The sequence below is a fragment of the Saccopteryx bilineata genome, chromosome 3 (genome assembly GCF_036850765.1).
Source record: "Saccopteryx bilineata isolate mSacBil1 chromosome 3, mSacBil1_pri_phased_curated, whole genome shotgun sequence".
NCBI classification, from domain to species: domain Eukaryota; kingdom Metazoa; phylum Chordata; class Mammalia; order Chiroptera; family Emballonuridae; genus Saccopteryx; species Saccopteryx bilineata.
In genome coordinates this window covers 10,348,608-10,363,896 of record NC_089492.1, presented here as the reverse complement: position 1 = coordinate 10,363,896, position 15,289 = coordinate 10,348,608, and the positions used below count along the sequence as shown (strand labels likewise).

Sequence of the window (15,289 nt, the reverse complement as noted above, 5' to 3'; positions counted from 1 at the left end):
TTTTGACTGTGGGGTTTGATGGACTAGCCCCCTGGGTGTGTGCTCAGGATAGTCCACAGGCTGGGCAAGCACCCTGGCCAGCGTGTCATCTGCTCTTGGGACTGTACTTTCTGACTTTGGGACATCAGGCTAGCCACTTGCTCCTCCAGCCTCAGTTTCCCCAGTTATAAGATTAGGGCTCAGATGGGATGAGGTCCATGCTGCTATCCTGTCTGATAATCTAGGATCTTAGCGTCCAGACGCTGCGCCTAGCAGTTTTTCCCAATCTCTCAAACTCAAGCCTTTGCATTCTACCCAGAGCCCAGGGCCTGCACGGAAGCCCTCCATGCCGGTCCCTTCTGTCAGAGGCCCCATCTCTCTTCATCCCCTGAGCCCACATTCTCTTCTTCCTGGACTCAGTCCTGCGGGGGTCCCTGCAGCAAGTTTCTTAACCTCTCTGAGCTCCCCGGTTCTCCTCTCTGAAATGATCTCAAATGAGCGCAAACCCAACACTTTGGCTCACCCTGAGGATCGCCGAGTGGAACAACAAGCGGTGTTCCCTCCATAGGGGCCGTGAGTGGCGGCGTGGCCTCCGGCACAGCCTTTGGAGCTGGGGGACGTGAGCTAGTGTTCACTCCGCCGCCGACCCGCTGACCTGCTGTGCGGGTTCGGGCAAGTTGCTTTACTTCTCTCTGTGTCTCAGTTTCTTTTTGTGTAAAGTAGGAACGGTACCAGCCTGCCTACCGGCCACCTTGTTATGAGGGTTAACTGAGTTTACTTGTATAAAGCACATAAAATCACGTGGGGCCAGAGACAAGTCCTACGTAAGGGTTAGCAATTATTATTAGGTTATCTGATTCTCAAATCAGCCTGACGTAGGGGGTGCTGTAACAATCCTCATTTTATAAATGGGGAAGCTTACTAGCTTGGCCAAGGCCTTGAACCCGTTTTGGCTGGCAGGGCTTTAATAACCCTCATTCATCCTGACTGGCAGAAAGGAGGGGGTGGGGGAAGAGAGACGGGCCATGCTTGGGGTTTAATGGTCTGCCATAGCCATTTTGACGTTTTTAATAATTTTATCTTTGAATCTGTGCTTTGTACTGAAGTCCCGTCTCTGGTCACCTTTCTGTCTCCCTGGGTGGATTCCTGGCTGCGCCCTCCCTTGCCCTCGCCACACCTGGCCTCTGCCTCCTGTCCCGGTGTGCACCTGGGGAGAGGCGTGGGAGCGGCAGGGGCATGGGGTCAGACTGCCGGTGTCTGTGAGGGGCTGCACTCACCTCCAAGCACCCCTGGGCCCGAGGGGCACGGCGTTAAGTAGCAAATAGACACCCCGCAAGAGATGGAGATGGAGATTGTGGAATGACGTTACAAGCTGTTTGTCTTCCTCTTTGAAGGAGTCTTTTGATAAAGTCCAGAACGGTGGCCCTCCGGCTCTTCCCCCGGAGATGGCCTCGAGCCTCCGGAGGCCTTTGGACGATCCATTTCCCAGCCAGCAGCCCTCTCTGGTAGCAAATGATAGGGACTTCTTCCTTCTTTCGTCTTCCTTCTTTCTTCCTCTTTCTTCCTTCTTTCTTCTTCCTTCTTCCTTCTTTCTTCCTCCTTCTTCCTTCTTCCTTCTTTCTTCTTCCTTCTTCATTCCTCTTCTTCCTTCTTCCTTCTTTTTCTTCCTTGTTCCTTCTTCCTTCTTCCTTGTTCTTTCTCCCTCTTCCTCTTCTCTTGCTGTAATCCTCGGGAGCAGAGTGTTGTATTTAGAAGACACCACGGGCAATTACTTGATGCAGATACAGACACCCGGTGCCTGTGAGGCTGGAGCCGGGCCCTGGAGGTCTGCGTGGGAGACCCCACGTGCCGGGCGGGGGCCATCAAGGCGGCCCTGCGGCCCGTCCTGGCACCTCTCTGCTGCTGCCCTCGGCGTGAGGGGCGGGGACGGCAGCTGCACAGGGCAGAGCCTCGGAGCCGCGCGGGGGGGGGGGGGCTCTCGTGCTGTCACCTGTGTGACAGGAGGCTCCTGGGGGCTCCGGCACCCAGGGCCACTGTGCGGCGGTGTCCAGTGAGAGGCCCGGACTTGGTGGGGTGGCCAGTGCCCTCAGTGGGGAGCAATGTCTCCTTGCTCTGTGCAGGCCGCACCACATCACGCAGACGGAACATTCCGGAACAGTGAGGGATACGGGAGGGGCCCTGGGGGGGGGCGGTAAGGGGAAATGGTTGCCTGGATCTGGATAGGATGGAAGTTTGGGGGGGGTCAGTTGGGCCTCAGCCAATTTTCTTATCTCACCAACAGGCCTGCCCTCAGGGGTCCGCTGTCCAGACAGCAGGCCAGTCTCATGTCCACGCAGCGCTGGGCGTCTTGAACACGCCCGACGTAGCGGAGTGGGTGTTGGCCCATGGAGGCATCTGTGTGTGTGTTGTATAGTAAGCCCGTCCTCCCCACCGCCCAGAGTCACCCTCTCCTGGGAACAGCGTCTCCGTCGGGCTCCACACGCCTTTCTGGTTCTCTCTCTGCAGGAGAAACAGGGTGGGGTGGGGGCGGGCACAGAGACTCGGCTCCGGGCGGTGCCCTTTGGTGAGTTTCGCCATGGCTCGGAGAGCTTCGGGGTCCAGCTGAGCACTTGGAACTCCCAGCATGTAGTCGGATCATTTATATGCTTTTGACTTGTTTTTGTCATTTGCTGATGGTAGTTGACTTGGCTGACGTCCGCGGGGAGGTGAGGCCCTGTGCTGAGCGCTGCACGTGCGCGATCCCTTCCTGGTCCTTTCTGTGGACATGCAGGTGACGCAGAGCCTGCTGCAGAGGTCTGCAGTACAGAGCTCGGGGAGTGCTGACCCAGGCACGCACTCGCGTCCCCATCTCCTGGAAACAGGGATAGAGGACATTGCTTATCACCCCAGAGAGTTCTTCGCGCCTCTTTCTACGTACCCTCCGACCCCAGCCTCCCCTGCAGACGACTGCCGCTCTCATTTCTCTTACCCCGTGTTCATTTCTCTGTTCTAGAACTTACGACGGGAGGTCTGGCTTGTTAACACCCGCCTTTCTTCACCGGCATGGTTCAAGGCATTCACCCAGGCAGACCAGGAGCCGTTCCTGCGTATTGCTCATATTCCATTGTCCGGAACCACACCACTCTGTCCACCCTCCTTTATCTGCTGGGGGCCGTCTGGGTTGTTTTGTGACATTTGGTGAGGTGAATAAGCCTGCTCTGGGCTCTAGGGCACAGTGCAGGCCTCTGCGGAGACGTGTTTCTTGGGGAAATACCTCGGAGTGGAATTGTTGGGTCATATGCTAAGTGTATTTTTAACTTCATAAGCAACTGCCACGTTGTTCTTTTTCCAACCAGTTATTTCATTTTCTTCTCACTTCCCCCACGCGTGTGAGTGCCACTGGCTCCATACTCTCTGACACTTTCTGTTAACATTCTTTACCGCCGCTTGTCTGCCTGGTGGCAGTGACCAAATGTAACAGTCGTTTTCATTTTGGCCATTGTAATGGGGGCTGAATTAGTATCTCGTTCTTATAATTTGTATTTCCCTGGTGATTAACGACATCAAGCACCTTTTCTTCTATGTATGGTCTATATCTTCTTTTGGGAGGTGTCTGAAGTTTAAGTCATTTCTCTCCTGGGGGTGGAGGTGGGGGTATTCGTTTATCTTGGTATTGAGTCGTGAGAGTTGTTAACATATTCTAGATACCCGTGGTTTGTCAGTTACATGTGCTGCAGCTGCTTTCTTCCAGCCTGTGCCTATACTATCCCTTGTAGACCTCCCTCCCAGACGCTACGAAGTGAATCTTACGATGTCCGCTTTGTGTTAGAGAGGCAGAAACGGAAGCACAGAGAAGTTCAGTGAAATGCCCAGCGTCACACAGCTTCTCACTGGCACACGGGCACAATGCAGAACCTCTTGTGTGTGACTCAGAGCATCGACCTCCAGAGCATCCCAGGGAGCCTCTCGGCACACACGGAGCCTTGTGTCGCCCTGGCAGCCTGGAGGGGCATGGTTCTCTAGCCGGGCCGGGGCGGGCCTGGGTTATTTCAGTTCACACTCTTTGCTCGCTGTGTCTCGCACATACCAGACCATCCTGGGAAGTGGCCGCCCGGACGCCGTGGGGAGCATCATCTTCTCAGCGGATGCCACGGGGCTTTCAGCTGCTCCGATGAAAGGCAAACTGCGGGTATTTTTATGGGCCTCCGAGGATGCTGGCAGGATTAGCTCATGCCAGGAATAACAATGAGGGGCCCCGCCGAGCTCGCTGCCAGCCCTGCTCGGGGAGGCGTTGCCGGAGGAGCCCTGCCCAGCGGTGGGAAAGGAAGGGGCTGCATGTGAGGGCGGCGCTGGGGCGTCTGTCCACAGCTGCCTCAGGGAAGGGCCCCTCCCCTGGGTGCCCCGGGACTCTGAGCAGGGGAAGGGGCCCCGTGGCAGTCAGAGCAGAGGGCGGGGACGGTCTGGAGAGGGGCGCCACAGGGAGTCCTGTCATCAGCAGGGTGGTAGAGAGCAGGCCTTGGCCGAGCACTGCCTGTGCTTTCCGTCCTTGTTCGTGCCACATACGGTAAGGTAGGTGCTTTGCACTTCCTGCTCATAATAACCCCAGGAGATGGGTATTATTAAAGTGCTCGCAGGAGGAAACTGAGGTTCAGAGAGGCTAAGTAATTTGCCTAACGTCACAGCATCTGTGAGTGGCTGAGGTATGACTTAGCAGTGTAGCTAATTCCATAGCCAGTCACTTAAACCCTGTGCTCTGCTGCCCGTGTTGAACAGACTTGTGTTGATTCCCGCTTTATGTGAAGAATTACCTCAGGTGCCTCGGTCGAGGGACTTGAATAAATGTTGAACAAGACCTGTCCCTGTCTTTGGGTAGTGTAGTGGGTTGAATGGGACACCCCTGCCCCACCACCCCAAAGACGGGTCCCCATCCCTGAACCTATGACTGTCAGCTCATTTGGGAAAAAAAAAGGTTTTTTTGCAGATATAATCATGTTAAGGATCTTGAGATGAGATCACCCTGGATTATCCAAATCAGCCCTAAATCCAGTGGCAAGTGTCCCTACAAGAGACAGAAGAGGTGACCAGAGGGGGAGATGGCCACGTGAAGACAGGCAGAGACCGGAGTGATGCAGCCACAAGCCAAGGAGTGCCTGCACCCCCCAGAAGCTGGAAGAGGGAGGAATTCTCCCCTTGAGCCTTGAAGGGAGCAATGGCTCTAGCATATTCTCTTCATTAGCTGCGAGTCACCAGGTCCAGCCCACACTGGAGGGGGTTACACAAGGGCTTGAATACCGGGGTGGGGGCAGGACCACTGGGGACCATCTTAGAGGCGGCTTCCCACAGATGGCAGGAGTCCCATCTTCCATTTCTCTGGCTCTCCCAGGACATCTGGCTCTGGGTCACAGGTTGACCGTGTGTGGGTTACTGACCTACATTCTCTGCCCACATCACAGGATGTAGTGCCACTCAACTCTCACATGAACTCAACCAGGGAAGGAGTTCACTCCCGTTTGACAGAGCGGGTGACTGAGGCTCAAAAGATGAAGGCTACGCAGTAGCCCGTGTGAGTCAGGCAGTGGTTCTCAAACTTCAGCTGCATCAAAATTACCTGAAGACAATTTTTGGACCCTGTGCACAGAGTTTCCGATTCACAGGTCCCGGGTGGGGCTGGAGAATTTGCATTTCAAGCAAGTTCTCGGGTGAGGCTGATGCCATAGGTCTGTGGACCATGCTATTAGAACCCCTGGGGATTGCTGTTGAAATGACAGGAACCCTAAGGTGTTACTGGATTAACAACTCAACTATATTTCTTGCCCAGGTCACAGTCCTACTGTGGTGGTTCTCCTTCAAGCATCCATACACCGTTCGGAGCATGTGGACATGCAAAGTCACTATGGGAGGGAGGAGAGGGCAGACGATGGCATGGGATGTTATAAAGGGCTAGACCTGGAAGTGGCTTTCCCTTGCTCACACTCCATTGGCCAAAACTCAACCACATGGTCTCAGACTAACTGTAAGGGATGCTGGGAAATGTAGTCTTTACCAGGAGGAGCAGATGGTATAATGAGCACACAGCTGGTCAGGGACAGGCTAGGACTTGATCTCAGGTGCTTTCTTCCTTCATCTCTTGCCTTGTCTCTGGTTCAGATGCTTTTAATGGGCTTTCTCTTATTAGCCAGTGTCACAGGACATTTCTTCCCCTTTAAGACCTGAAGGAAAGCGTAGACTCGTGTGCATCCGTCCCTTCTTTTGCCGGCAGCTTTCACCCTGTTAGAGGCCCAGGTGCTCAGCTTAACAGCCATCAGCACTCTGAAAAGTCCCGCCGTGTACGTAATGGTTTCTCGCGTGAGTTTTACTTCCACCGTCTTTAGCAGTGCAGGGCCTCCCTCTCCAGCATGTGAGCAGACCTCTGGCTGCTGCTCCCCCAGTGCCTAACCCCGGACCGAGGGCCACAGACAGGCTCCCAGGGAAGATGCTTTTCCTGGCGCTCCTGGTGCCGCTGCTCCAAACTGCCCCAAAGCAGCAGCCTCAAACACCTGCAGTTTCCAGCTTTCTTGCCTTTATATACTCTTGACATCTGCCTGAATTCCCTCTCTTCTCTCCAGACCCAACGCAAATGACACCAGCTCCGTGGAGCCATCATCTGTCCATCCACCCGTCCCTTCATCCATCCACCCGTCCATCCAGAAAGCCTTCATTCATCGTTGTTCGACCTCCCCTCATTCCAGAGGAGAGACATACCTCTTTGTGGCTGTGTAGACTCCGAGGCCTCTGCCCATGCCTGTCTCTCCTTGCAGAATGTGAGACGTTCAAGAGCAGAGACTGTGTGGCATCCGTTACTGGCCTCTTCATTAGCAGCAAGACTGAATCCAGAAGATGTCCTGCAAAGTCCCAAGCCCTCTGCCAGGTCCAGAGGTGGAGAGGGAAGACTCGGGCATTGGTGTGAATCCCAGCTCTGCCCCTTGTGGCTGGGAGACTTTGGGAAAATCCTTAGCTTCTCTACCGTCTTCCATCTGTACATTGGGGCTAACAGCATTGGGCATTCTGATGAAATATTGCACCGACAGCCCTTTCAGCACTGTGAGCGCATGGAAAATACTCAGGAAATGCCACCTGTCTTTCTGTTCTCATCATGACTCTTGTCATGACCTCACTACTCCTCATTTCCCTCACTACGTGTTGACAGTTTTGATGGTCTTGCATGTGCCTTTGCTTTTACACTCGTGTTCCTTCACTTGCAATTCCGTATCCGTCACTTGTTCATTCACCCCTATTCGTTCATTCATTGGTGTCACAGAGCCTGTGCTGAGCTCCCGAAGGTTCGTTCTGAAGACTCGCCTCAGTCAGCCCTTGCTGGCCACTCCCTCTGGATTCACCACTCCTGTTTCAAAGGCCTGTTTACTCTTCTGTATCTCTGTGAACTCGAGAGCAGCAAAAATGCCCTTTATTCCCCCTAGGTTTACTACGTTGAATCCGGTTCCTACTGTCATGGCCGGAACATAGGAGGAGCTTAATAAATGTTTGTTGCATGAATGCGTGACTATTGCTGCACTCTGAATCTGTCTCCAGTGCCTAGTGCAGGCATCCCCAAACTACGGCCCGTGGGCTGTATGTGGGCCCCCTGAGGCCATTTATCCGCCCCCCCCACTGCACTAGAGGAGCACTATATGTGGCGGTCCTTCAACGGTCTGAGGGACAGTGAACTGGCCCCCTGTGTAAAATGTTTGGGGACCCCTGGTGCATTATGGCTGCTCACCCAGGATTCTGTTTCTCTTGCATGAAACCAAATCACTCTGACTTCATATCACCGGTTGGGGGAGGGTGACCTTTAATCAGCATATCTGAATTTTGCCTCTTTCTGAACGAGAAGGCTTTCCCTGGTCCTGAATGACCAAGTTTTACAATGACCAGTGGGACTCAGAAACGCACACCTGCGTTCCTTGGACCATGCGGGAGTCATCAAGAACTTCGCAGCTGCCATGTTTGCTGACCCACTTCGGAGCGTGTCGTGGTCCACAGGAACCCCGCTGCCTAACCCAGTGCCTGGAAACCACGGAGGGAGGAAGAGGCAGGCAGGCAGGCAGGCAGCAGGGCAGGAAGGGAGCTTCCTCACTGCCGGTATCTTAGGAATGAAGATTTGGAGTCACAATATTGCCTCACTGGTGTCATGGGCTAGATGGCAACATTCGGCCAAAACAGTCCTTAGGCCCTTCTTCCATGTGTTCGACTTTTTTGGCAGCTGAGGTCTGGTCCTGCTTTGCAAGGTGGCTCTAGAACTCAGCCTGTCCCCTTTCTGTTCCACCTTCTGCACTTGCTTGCTCCGCTGGCTCCTGGGGGTGGCAGTGTGGGGAGTTTGTTCCCCGACCCCCGTCCCCCCTCCCCGCCCCAGGCAGGCCAGGTAGATGATTCTGTGCTGGTGACGGGCTCCTGCAGCCGGGGTGCGGGTATTGAGGCTCAGAGGGCCGAATCTGGCTCCCGTCCCCCGTGACTTCCTTGGACGGACGCACGGGCTGCTGCCTGCTGATGTGGAGGAACCGCATATGATACTACAGACATTTTCTTCTGTTTCTAATACTATCTATACATAGTTGTTCCAGTGCTGTCCCGATTTTCACTTCTTACCAATTGCCATGCCTAAAACCACCCAGAGGTTTTGAGTCTACAATAGTCTTCCCCCCGTCAATCAAAACTTGTATTAATTGAGATTTTAATATGTGGCAGAGGCTTTGCTTGCTGCTTTCATGCCTGTTGTCTCATTTGTTCTTCATAGTAATCCTGCAAGGTAGATATTATTTGCTCCACGTTACAGGTGAGGGAATTGTGGCTCATCGATTTTAATTACATGCAGCTGGTAAGTGTCTTTTCATTACACATGTAACCCGTCTGCGCCTTTAACGGTCCTTGCCGCTTCGTTTTCAGCCCATTTCGGCATTGGGTTTCTCGTGCATCGCACATTACATGTCTAGACCGCTGTGCTTGTATTTCATGGTCTCCTGTAATAAATGCTTCTGAATGTGGGCTGGAGCACTAATTTGTTTGTAGCGATTATTCCCCCAAAGGGAAAAAACAATGTCCACTTAGGTTACTTTCTCTCTCCTTTTTTTTTTTTTTTAATCTTTCCAGACCCTGAGGGGCTGATTCTCTGTGACCGAGACATCAACATAGCCATTAGATTAATCCATGGCAACCGTAATGTCACCGTGTCTCCCGCCTGGCCCATGATGTTGACAGGGATGTCAGCGCCAGGAGGAGGGAGGGACTTAACAGAAGGGAAGGGGGCCTCTGCAGCGAAGGGGAGAATTAAAACCCCACGGCGCCTCACTTAGTGGCGGAGAACCCGCAGGTGGCTGTGTCTCGCATAATCAGGCCTTTCCCCGGAGAACGCCGCAGTTTGAAGCAGGCGTGGCAGGGGGGTCTGCGACACTCTGGCTTCCGGAGCCCCTTCAGGGAGATGAAATCAGCAGTGGGGTGGGGGTGGCAGGGCAGCATCCTGAGCTGGAATCTCTCCCCTTTAGATACCAGGTTCTCCAGAGGTGGGGTGGCGGGTGGGCAGATGTCATGCGATTTCCTTCTGCCAGTGGATCTGACGTTTTTTCACCGTCATCAACATCATTGTCATCAGCATATCAGCATCATCAATATTTCTGGAAGCAAGGAGAGAGAGCATCCTTCATAAGCACAATGCTTGCTTGCTTCATGGAAGGCACTCAAGGTATGCTGGAAGGGTGACAGTTGGTCCAGTCGACAGTTCATGTTCAGCTAGTTGACAACTGGGTACAGTATGGAGTGCCTTCTGGGTGTCAGGTGCTGCTCTAGGTTTGGGGCAGGGACAGGGGTAGGAGATCTGCAGTAAACAAAAGGTCCAAGACGCCTGCCTTTGGGGAGCTCACAGGCTAGTGGAGACTAGGAACTGGGCTAAGTGATGAGCTGGAATTTCCTGTCTCTCTGTCAGAGGCGGCCAGCTGCCCCAGAACCTTGCCTCCCTCTGCTTTGTACGGCAGTGGTTGTAAGTGAGGGATCCCTTGGCCCCCGGCAGACCTTCAGCAGTGTCTGGACACACGTTTGGTTGTGAGGACCCGGGCGTGGGAGCGTGTGACTAGCCTCTAGCGGGCAGGAGTCAGGGTTGCCGCCCACCATCGGACCGTGCACAGGTCAGCCCTCACGGCGAGGGCGGATTCAGGCTGGTGCAGTTATTACTGTCCTTGGTTTTCAGAGGAAGGAGCAAATGCTCAAGAGGTTAGCATGGTAAGTAAGTACCATATGACAGTCTTTTCTTAATTAAATTTATTGAGGTAACATTGGTTAATAACAATAAATTTCAGGTGCCCAGCATTATAATTCAGTATCTGTATACCTTATTGCTTTCTCACCACCAAAGGTCTCGTTCCCTCCCATTACCATTTGACCCCTTTGTCCAATTCCCGCCGCCCCACCCCCTTACCCTCTGCTGACCACCCTTCTGTTTTCTGTACTTAGGAGTTTGTTTTTTGTTTTGTTTTGTTAGTTCATTTGTTACTCTTTGGTTCTGTGTTCCCCACGTGACTGAGACCATATAGTATATGTCCTTTCTGACTTGTTTCCCTTAGACTAATCAATACCCTTGCCTGACCTGTGGTGGGACAGTGGATAAAGCATCAACTTGGAACTCTGAGATTTCCAGTTCAAAACCCTGGGCTTGCCCGGTCAAGGCACACAAGAGAAGCAACCACTATGAGTTGATGCTTCCCATTTTCACCACACCCCCATCCCTCCCCCCCACACATACACACAACAACAACAACAAAATACCTTCAAGATCCGTCTTTTTTTTTTTTGCCTGACCATATGGTGGTGCAGTGGATAGAGCATCGGACTGGGATGCGGAGGACCCAGGTTCGAGACCCCGAGGTCACCAGCTTGAGAGCAGGCTCATCTGGCTTGAGCAAAAAAGCTCACCAGCTTGGACCCAAGGTCGCTGGCTCGAACAAGGGGTTACTTAGCCTGCTGAAGGCCCACAGTCAAGGCACATATGAGAAAGCAATCAATGAACAACTAAGGTGTCACAACAAAAAACTGATGATTGATGCTTCTCATCTCTCTCTGTTCCTGTCTATCCCTCTTTCTGACTCTCTCTCTGTCCCTGTAAATTAAATAAATAAATAAATCCATCTTTTTCATGGCTGAGTAGTATTCCATCGCATACAAGCAGTGCCTCCTTATTCATTCATCCATCAGGGTCATGTGGCAGTTTTATGCCAGATTCTGGCCTCAACCACTGTATCCTGTTCCTTTCTCCATCCTTAATAATCTCTTCACTTGGGCCTCACCATCTGTTCAGGGTCACTGTAGCTATCATTCTCTCTCTGGTCCTTCTGCCTCCATTTTGGATCCTCTCTGTAGAATGACTTTAAAAACCAAATCTGAACTTGCTCCTTTCCTGCCTGCCCAGTTTTCTTGGGTGACTCCCGGCATACTGCAAGATGAAGCACAGAGCGGTCCCTCCACGATCTGATCCGCTCCAGCCCACTCACCCACCACTTCCCTCATCACGTGCTGCTTCTTCCTTCGGCTACACGCCCCGGCGTCCGCTGCACTCCAGAGGGAAAGGGTTATTTATTTATTTTCAAAATTATTCTTGCTCTGCAGAGGGATTCACAGTTAAAGCAACAATCTTCCCCTGTGTGTTTTCAAGGACGGTCTGCCCATCTCCTGGGAATGCCACTGAAAGGATTCCTACATTGGGTGGGAGGTTCATTCCAACCGGACGCTTCTACAGGCCTTCAAAATGCCGCTAATTGCAGAATGGAACGTGAACCCTGTTTTTCAACTTAGTTAAGCTCTCCAGCTCGATTTGTTCTTTTAGAGACCATACTGCCTTTAGAGAGTAATTTGGCAATATTACACGATAGCAAGTTTGCTCCTAATTAGACTCCCCGGAGAACGCTCATGCGCACAGGAGAACTGCAGCGTTTGCAGTCCCACAAAACTGCTCTGCGCAATGTCCATCCACAGGAGACTGGACAAGACAAACCCGCCTTCCCTTGGATCCTGGGCTCTGGGAAGTCAGCTGCCATGTTGTGAGGGCACTCAAGCAGCTTTGTGGGGAGGCCCATGTGTGCCAGGCACACTGACCAGCCCCTCCCAAATTCCTGCCCCACTGAAAACTGTGAGAGAATGAATGCCCACTGTTTGAAGCCACGTGGTTTTGAGGTAATTATCCAACAGTAGCGCCAGGGTGGGGAAGGAGAGAGTGGGGTCTCAAGCCGGCTGGCTAGGCATCCAGTGCTCTGCCAGGCTCTCTCGCAGAAGCCATACGGGTAGGTGAAGTCATCTCCAGCATGCCAGGGAGCTTGGGGGCACATTACCTCTCAGTCCCGGATAAGAGGGTCAGAGGCTGAGTGGGGTTCCCAGGCCCCCTTGCTTGGCACAGGGCTGTCGAGTTTCAGATTCATACCCATCGATCTCTAGCACTAGAGACCCTCGTATCATGGCCGGTGGCAGCTTGGCCCAAGTCCCTCTGTTTGTCATTGCTCCCTCCTCCTTTTCTTCCTTCTCTTCTCGGAGGTTGAGAATGGAGGAAGAGATGAAAGGATCCCTGAATCTTTTTTTTTTTAAATATTTTATTTTTTTTAACTTTATTCAGTTTTTAGAGAGAGAGAGAGAGAGAGAGAGAGAGATTGAGAAGGAAGAGGAGCAGAAAGCATCAACTCTCATATGTGCCTTGGCCAGGCAAGCCCAGGGTTTTGAACAGGCGACCTCAGTGTTCCCAGGTCGACACTTGATCCACTGCGCCACCACAGGTCAGGCGGATCCCTGAATCTTATTTGGCTGAAGGACGTGCTGCAGATAAAACAGGGTGTATGGAGTCTGACTTTTTTTTAAATAGCCCCCGCAGCATCTGGCATAGGTGGGCATCCCTGGGGCCACCGTTGACTGACGGGAGTGGCGTTGGATTCAACTGTCAGAACAGGCAATCATCTGATGATTTACAGTTTCCCTCTTCAGTGTCATCTTAAGCCGAACAGGCACTTTTGTTTCCATGGAGAACCCCTGCTTCCTCTAAGGTAGATTGCCCAGTTGCCCCTCCTCCCTCTCTCCTTCCTTTCTCTCCCTCTTTCTATTTCTCCCTTTCTTTCTCCTTGATCTTCTTCTCAGGTTCTTCTGCCCTGTCCTCCTCCCAAAAGAGCTGTCTGTAAGCAGCAGGCAGAATGATGCCCTTTGACCCCCCCCAGGGTCAGTGCCGGCCCCCCCCCCTGCCCCTGCGGAGAGGGTCCCTCAGTCCTGGCGGGGGCGGAGGGTGCCGAGCCGTTTTACCTTCAATCTTTGGACTTGTTCTAAGAACTTGTTTTGCAAAGGGCCCAGAGCAGTGGAGCAAACCTGAGCCCTGGACGCAGCGGCCGTGGCGTGGTGTTGGTTCCGGGGACATGCACGTCTGTGGCCACGTGTCTGCGTGACTTCGGGCGGCGTGCTTCATGTCTCCGCTTCTTCCCCTGCGCAGTAGTGAGACTCACTCCCCCAAGACTGGCCCTGAGAACACGCCGGGCAGCCACCGTGAGAAACCAGACTCCCGTCCGAGGGTCTCTCAGCTGACGCCTCTGCCCTGGCCCCGGAGTTTATTTAAGAACAGTCCCGAGAGGAGGCTGGGGAGGCCCCTTGGCGTGGGGCCCCGAGAGGCCGGCTGGGCCGAGGCCCTGCGGTGGGCTCGGGCACAAAGTCGTGCGTTCCGGGACTGCACTGTCCTTCCGGTCGGTGGACTTGGAGGACCCCTGGTTGTCCCCCAGCGCCGAGTCTGGGCCTTTGGAACCAGAGAGGAGGATAACGCTATCTCGGAGTTGCCTGTGAGTAGCGTGAAGTGTCTGCCTGGCAGTGTGTGTGCTCGGGTAGCGTGAAGGCGGGTCTGCGTGCGCGCAGAGCGTGCCGCCGTGCGTGTGCAGTGCGATTGCTCGCCCTCTCCACGGGCGCACAGCGGCGGTGTCATGCACAGGCTGGAGGCCCCCGGTGCAGACTACGGAGTCCTCCCTAAGGTCAAAGCCTCTCGACCTGCAGCTCTGAGAGGATGGAGCTAGTTTGGGAGACTGGGTGCCCTGAACAGAAGCCCCTCTGCCCCAGAGTGGATTTGTGTCCTCGTGACTCACTCTGCTGAGAAGGTGACTTGGTTCTGGAGAATCAAGTTCGGGTGTTCACACATTTCCAGAATTTAAGTCTGAGTCCCATCAGGGTTTGTTGCGGTGGTTAACTGTGTGTGTGTGTGTGTGTGTGTGTGTGTGTATGTGTATGGGTGCGTATGTGTTTGCGCGTGAGCATGCGCTGTTCTTGGCTCCAGCTGAATATGCTAAGATGCTTTTCTCCTTCCGTCCTTGCTCCCACACTTCTCTGTGCTGGGCCCTATTCTCTGGGCTCAGGACACAAAGAGGACTGAGGAAGAGCCCTGTCCACCAGGAGCATCCGGTCTATTTAGGGAGGAACAGAAGGCGAGGCTCAGTAACAGCTAGCTGTGGAGGGCCACAGGGTGTCTGGGAGCCCTGAGGGAAGCCCCCTAGGCTCTCAGGAGCCCCAGGAAAGGTTTCTAGTTCAGTGATGCTTACACTAAGTCGTGAGCATGGGGGGTGGGGATGGAGTTCACCAGCTTGAATGATAGAGGCTTTGTGAGACAAGCTGCTGGTTTTCAGTGGTGGTGCGTTGGGGAGCATCTACTCATTTTTGGAAGCCTCTGGGAGGTCCTATGTATAGTTCTTTGTGCTAGAGAGGTGCAGTAAATGGAAAGACAAGCTATGCCCGGTAAGCAAGGGTTGGGAGAGGAGCCCCACGGTCCCCAAGAGTTGCCATTTGAGTCTGCCAGAGTAGGAAGGAGTGAACGTGGGGAAGGTAATGAACAGCTCCTGAGCACCTGTTGTTTGTCAGGTGACTTTAAACGTTAGCTCAGTTATCACCAAGAGTTGGCCAGGTTGCCCCATTCATCAGCTGGGAAGACTGAGATTCTGTTAAGTTGCTTGCCCAGGCAAAGAGCCAGGCTTTGCACCTCCACCTGGAAGGCTCAACGTCCAAGTTCGTGCCTCTTTTCAACAAACTCCACTGCCGACAAAAACCTTCTCTAGGGAACGTAGAGCATTGTGGCCGATGGACTTCTTATCAAGGATCATAAACTTAAAATTCAACATAAAGTCACTCTTGTTCCAGAAAAAAAGAAAACCCCGGATACCTGCCCCTTTTGGAAAAAAACTCCATGCCTTAGTGAGATGGACTATTAATACACATTGTTATGACATCAGTATTGCAAGCTAGTTCTTTTGGAGAGCCAGGATTTTTGCTAATTTGCATATTGCTTTGCATTCATTTGCATTCTCTCTCCATA

At 53.1% G+C, this 15,289-nt stretch overlaps 1 long non-coding RNA gene across 3 annotated transcripts in view; it reads left to right on the top strand.

Annotated features, from left to right (window-relative positions):
* LOC136329469 (uncharacterized) overlaps positions 1 to 15,289 on the top strand; it is a 353,394-nt gene that overhangs the window by 247,265 nt on the left and 90,840 nt on the right. For 2 of the 3 annotated variants that reach the window (XR_010730208.1, XR_010730210.1), the window contains one exon: positions 6,564 to 7,592. The exons of the other annotated variant lie outside the window; for it this stretch is intronic. This is a non-coding gene — a long non-coding RNA (uncharacterized lncRNA). Of the gene's footprint in view, positions 1 to 6,563; positions 7,593 to 15,289 lie in introns of those variants that run through there. 3 annotated transcript variants of the gene reach the window in all.